At 51.2% G+C, this 5,665-nt stretch overlaps 1 pseudogene; it reads right to left on the minus strand.

Moving 5' to 3' along the window:
* Window positions 1-330: 330 nt before the first annotated feature.
* Gm46349 lies at window positions 331-5,356 on the minus strand (annotated as a pseudogene).
* Window positions 5,357-5,665: the final 309 nt, after the last annotated feature.

Below are 5,665 nucleotides of genomic sequence, written 5' to 3' on the forward strand. Positions count from 1 at the left end.
GCAACCACCCCATGGGTCTCTCGAATGTTTTTCTACGTACGGAGGGGGTGTTAAAGGTGCCCTCTGAATGTCAGAGTACCCCTCCAAGTCCCATCCAGGAGGGGCTCTTATAGCCAACTTACAGATGTCAGGGAAAAGATCAGGCCACCAAGTCCACAGAGGGTGTACCTCGGCGATTGTCCATACAGCCCTACCCCCCTCATTGAGTACCTCCCACGTTTGTTGAACAGGACTGTGGGGGTTGAAGTCTTTTGGGATCGCTCCTACGAAGCAGGCGCAACTTAAAAGGATTAGTAGTCTTCTCCAAAGTCCACTCATCATGGCTGACTCCAGGGGGTGCTCTCTTAACGTGGGATGCGTGGACCCAAGTGGGGATTCCTTCCACTTTGACCGCGGTGGGCGTTGTCAGTAGCACCAAGTAGGGTCCCTTCCACCTCGGTTCTAGGTTTCCCGCTCGGTGTCTCCTCACCAGGACTGCGTCTCCTACTTCAAACTGATGCGGCACCTGTGTGTCACCAGCAACATAGGTTTCTTTTAGCTGTTCCCAGACCTCTTTTCTTACTATTTCGAGAGCTTTTAATCGAGCCAAAAGACTAGAAGAAGGAGAGAAAGATACATCCGGGCGATTCTTATCCCCTACGGTCATAAAAATGGGTGGGGGCGCCCCATACATTAATTCAAATGGAGTTAGGCCAAGGGGTCCAGGTGTATTCCGAACCCTGAACAAGGCATAAGGGAGAACGGCTATCCAATCGCTTCCGCCGGATTCTAAGGCTATTTTAGTCAGAGTCTCCTTTAGCGTTCTGTTCATCCTTTCTACCTGTCCTGAACTCTGGGGTCTGTATGCACAATGTAATTTTCAATTTGTCCCCAGTTGTCTGGCCAATCCCTGACTTACCTGGGAGACGAAGGCAGGTCCGTTGTCTGACCCCATTACCTTAGGTATCCCAAAGCGGGGAAGGATTTCTTCAAGTATCTTCTTGACCACTACATTAGCCGTTTCTTTCTTGGTGGGGAACGCTTCGACCCATCCTGAAAAGGTGTCTATAAAAACTAGGAGATATTTATTTCCATACCTAGCCGGTTTCACCTCAGTGAAGTCAGTTTCCCAGTAGGCTCCAGGTCTGTCTCCTCGCAGTCGTTTTCCTTCCTGGAGCCTGCTAGACCCAGCGTTGGTAAGTGCACAAGCACGGCAGTTTTTTACTATCTCTTCCACAATTCCTTTTAATCCAGGAATGTAATAGGGGGACTTACTAACCAATTTTAGTAATTTTTTAGTTCTTAAATGAGTCAGATGGTGTATGTTAGCTAAGTAATCTCGCCCCTCTTCTTCTGTGAGGGTTCTTTTATTTATTTCCTCAGCAGCGGGCTGTTGGGTTCTCACCACCAGAGTCATTGGCCCTTGGGCTGCTTTTTTAGCTTCTTGGTCTGCCATTTGATTTCCCTTTTCAACGGGCCCAGTTCCCTTCTGGTGTCCTGGGCAATGGATAATTGCCACCCTACGGGGCAAATGAACAGCTTCTAATAAGCTGAGAATTTCTTCTTTATTTTTGATATCTTTGCCGGCAGACGTCAGCAGTCCACGGTGTCGGTATATTGCTCCGTGTACATGAGCCGTGGCAAAAGCGTACCGGCCGTCGGTATAGACATTAAGAGCCCTTCCTTCTGCCAGCCTTAAGGCTTGAATTAATGCGATTAGTTCCGCTTTTTGAGCTGATGTACCCTCCGGCAGACTGCTGGCCCATATGACAGCCTTTCCATCCACTACTGCCGCCCCAGCCTTCCGCTTACCTTCTACCACAAAGCTGCTTCCGTCCGTGAACCAAGTCATCGCCCCTGGCCAAGGTTGGTCTGTGAGGTCTGGCCGGATTCCAGTCTCTTCTGCCAGTATTTCTTCACACTTATGTGCAGGGGCCTCGTCAGCCTCAGGTAGTAAGGAGGCGGGGTTGAGAATGGCTGGGGGTGCAAAACTTACTCGCTCTGTCAGCAATAGGCTCTGGTAGTGCGTCATTCGGGCGTTGGTCATCCAGCGGTCCGGTGGTTGCCTGATGATGCTCTCAAGAGAGTGTGGGGCCACTATAGTAACATTCTGGCCCATAGTCAGTTTGTCAGCATCTTTTACTAGCACAGCCGTGGCTGCTATCGCTCGCAGGCAGGAGGGCCATCCACTGGCCACAGTGTCCAGTTTCTTTGATAAGTAGGCTACCGGGCGCTTCCATGGTCCCAAAACCTGGGTAAGGACTCCCCTTGCCACTCCATTTCTTTTATCAATGTATAGGGTGAAAGGTTTGTTTAAATCTGGCAGGGCCAATGCCGGAGCCTGCAGCAGTGCCTTTTTGAGAGTTTCAAAGGCTAGCTGATGTTCTCTGGTCCAGGTGAATTCCCCTTTCTCTTTGGTTAGTGGATATAAGGGAGCTGCCAGTGTGGCAAATCCGGGAATCCAGAGTCTGCAAAACCCGGCGGTCCCCAGGAACTCTCTTACCTGGCGAGCAGTGGTTGGGGCCGGGATCTGCATAACAGCTTGTTTTCTGGCTTCTGTGAGCCACCGTTGTCCATCTCTCAAGACATATCCTAGGTAGGTCACTTCTATCTGGCATAACTGAGCCTTTTTAGCAGAGGCCCAATACCCCAGCTTACCTAACTCGCCCAGGAGGTTTTGGGTCCCAATTTCACAGTCCTCGCGTGTTTCTGCAGCTAGGAGCAGATCATCTACATATTGCAGAAGAGTCACCTGTGGGTTATTGGCTCGGAAAAGAGCAAGATCTCGGTGTAGGGCTTCATCGAACAAAGTGGGCGAGTTCTTGAATCCCTGAGGCAGCCTCGTCCATGTGAGCTGTCCGGCTTATCCACTCTCGGAGTCTCGCCATTCGAAAGCGAACAAGGGCTGGCTGTTGGGGTGTAACCTCAAACAGAAAAAAGCATCTTTGAGATCCAGGACTGTGTACCATGTCCGACCAGGTGGCAAGGTGCTGAGGAGGTTATAAGGATTTGGCACCGTGGGGTGTATGTCCTGAACTCTCTTGTTGACTTCTCTAAGGTCCTGTACTGGACGGAAGTCCCTGGTCCCTGGTTTTTTTACTGGAAGTAGAGGAGTGTTCCAAGGGGATTTGCATGGGACCAAAATCCCTTGTTGGAGCAGTTTGTTAATTTGGGGGCGTATACCCTCTTGAGCTTCTCTGCTCATGGGATATTGTCGGACCCCTATAGGGGTGGCCCCGGACTTAAGTTCAATCACCACGGGGGGGACCAGTTTTGCCATCCCCACTCCTCCCGTCTCTGCCCACGCCTGGGGGTATCGATTCAACCAGTCCTGTAATCCCTCAGGGGGCTTTACTTTATTTTGGTAAAGTCGATATTCCTCCCCTAGTTGTAAAGACAGCTCTAGAGTCTGGGGCGCTTTTATTCCCCAGAAAACCTCCGGTCGATGAGAGGTGAAAGTTATTTGTGCTTTTAACTTGGTTAGTAAGTCTCTCTCTAATAAAGGCATAGGACACTCTGGAATGACTAGAAACGAATGAGTTACTCGATTTTGCCCTATGTCTACTACTCGGGATGTGGTCCATGGATACGATTTTTGTCCCGTGGCCCCGATCACCAAGGTTTTTTCATTTTTCTTTACTTTTCCTAGAGGTGTTTTGAGTACTGAAAATTCGGCTCCCGTGTCAACTAGAAAGTCCACAGGGGTCCCCTCCACTTCTAAAGTTACCCTAGGCTCGGGGAGGGGGGCCGAGCCCCATTCCCCCTAGTCTTCATCTTCTCCAAGAGAAAGCACCTTTACCTCTTGTTTTTTTTTCGGACAGTCGCTCTTCCAGTGGCCCATTTCCTTGCAATACGCGCATTGGTTCCTCTCCAGGCGCTGCCCGCCTTCTCTGGGTCTCCTTGGTCCCTGCTGCCTTTTGTCTCCCAGGTTCCCTGACTGTCTACCTCTTCTTCTATTATCTCTTTCTCCTACTGCGGCCAGGATCCTAGTCAAAACCTTTTTTTGCCTCCTGTCTCTCCTATCCTCCTCTTCTCTTTTTTCTCTTTTCTCTCTCTCTAACTTTTCATCTTCTGTTTCTCTCCTATGATACACTTTCTCTGCCTCTCTAACTACATCCCTTATGGTGTAATCCTGCAAGCCCTCAATTCGCTGTAACTTCTTCCTAATGTCAGGAGCTGACTGGCCAATGAAGGCCATAATTACTGAGGCCCTTTGACCCTCAGACGTGGGGTCGAATGGGGTATATCTCCTATAAGCCTCCATGAGCCTTTCAAGGAAGACTGAGGGGGGCTCAGTCGCTCCCTGCATAACCTCTCTTACCTTGGCCAGATTCGTGGGCTGCCGGGCAGCACCTCTGAGACCCGCCACTAGGACCCGGCGATAATTGGACAGTCGTTCCCTACCTGATGCCGTATTATAATCCCATCGGGGCCGGGTTAGCGGAAATCCTTCATCTATCTCAGCTGGAGTTTGGACAGGGCGCCCAGCCTCGTCTCGGACATTTTTCCGAGCCTCGAGGAGAATCCTCTCTCTCTCCTCGGTTGTGAATAGAGTCTGCAGAAGCTGCTGGCAGTCATCCCAGGTCGGCTGGTGTGAATACATTAATGATTCAACCAACCCAGTGAGTCCTGCAGGGTTTTCTGAAAAAGGGGGGTGATGAGCTTTCCAGTTGTAAAGGTCAGAAGAGGAAAAAGGCCAATACTGTAGGGGCTGTAGACTATTTGGATCGGCAGGGGGAGCCCCAATAGCCCTGAGGGGGAGCGCCACAGTTGAATCCGCAGGCCCCTCAGGGGTGACTCCTCGCCGGCTCCTTGTTCCTGTGGAGGGACCCCCTCCTCCGGCCGGGGCCTGAGGCAGGGGTCCCGAGGGAGCTGAAGGTTGGGGCTGGGGAGCATAAGGTGGGGGTTGAGGGGTATCGGGCCACTCAGGGGGTTCTTCAATCTCTGAATAGATCTTGGGGGGTTTCGTCACTGGTGTGCTGCGATCATCATCTCTCCCGAGCGGTGGTTTTGGTTTCTCTTTCTCACCATTTTCTTGGATGGCTAGAATCTTGGTGCCAGGGCGGAGAGGCGGGAGGAATGGGCGAACCCACGGGGGTGGGTAGCGTGCCAAGTCCTCCCATACCATGATGTACGATTGTTGGTCTGGATGCGACCCTGGTCCTTCCTGAAAAACAATGGCCTTCACAGCCCTTATGGTGGGTAAGTAAAAAGTTCCTTCTGCTGGCCAACCTACTCCAAAAACAGGCCATTCTGAGGAACAGAAAGTCATCCATGGCTTTTTCTTCACTTTTACTGACAAATTTTGTCCTCTAGCCCTAACGTCTGTCCAATGGTCCTTAGTCAAAGATAAAGGAGTAGACACGGTCTGTCCCATAGTGAAGAATAAGAGTAAACACAACACAATGACAGAGACGGAAAACACTAAGACATCCAAGCACACTCGTCTGCGTCTGGACTTACACAACCAGCCAAACGCTACCTCTGATGGAGTGGGATTCCGCTCCACTCCTCTGGCAGGAAGAGCACTCACTCTTCTTCACTCTGCCAGGCAACAGCCAGGTCCTCCTGACTGTTCCATACCCCGGGCACTCCAGGGTCTCCCTCGGAATGTCTTCCAAGGGTGCAGCCTGTGGGGAAATAGACCGTCGTCTTCCCACAGCCACTAGGGTCCTTATGGTCCGCA

Source organism: Mus musculus, chromosome 12, assembly GCF_000001635.26.
Source record: "Mus musculus strain C57BL/6J chromosome 12, GRCm38.p6 C57BL/6J".
Lineage (NCBI taxonomy): Eukaryota > Metazoa > Chordata > Mammalia > Rodentia > Muridae > Mus > Mus musculus.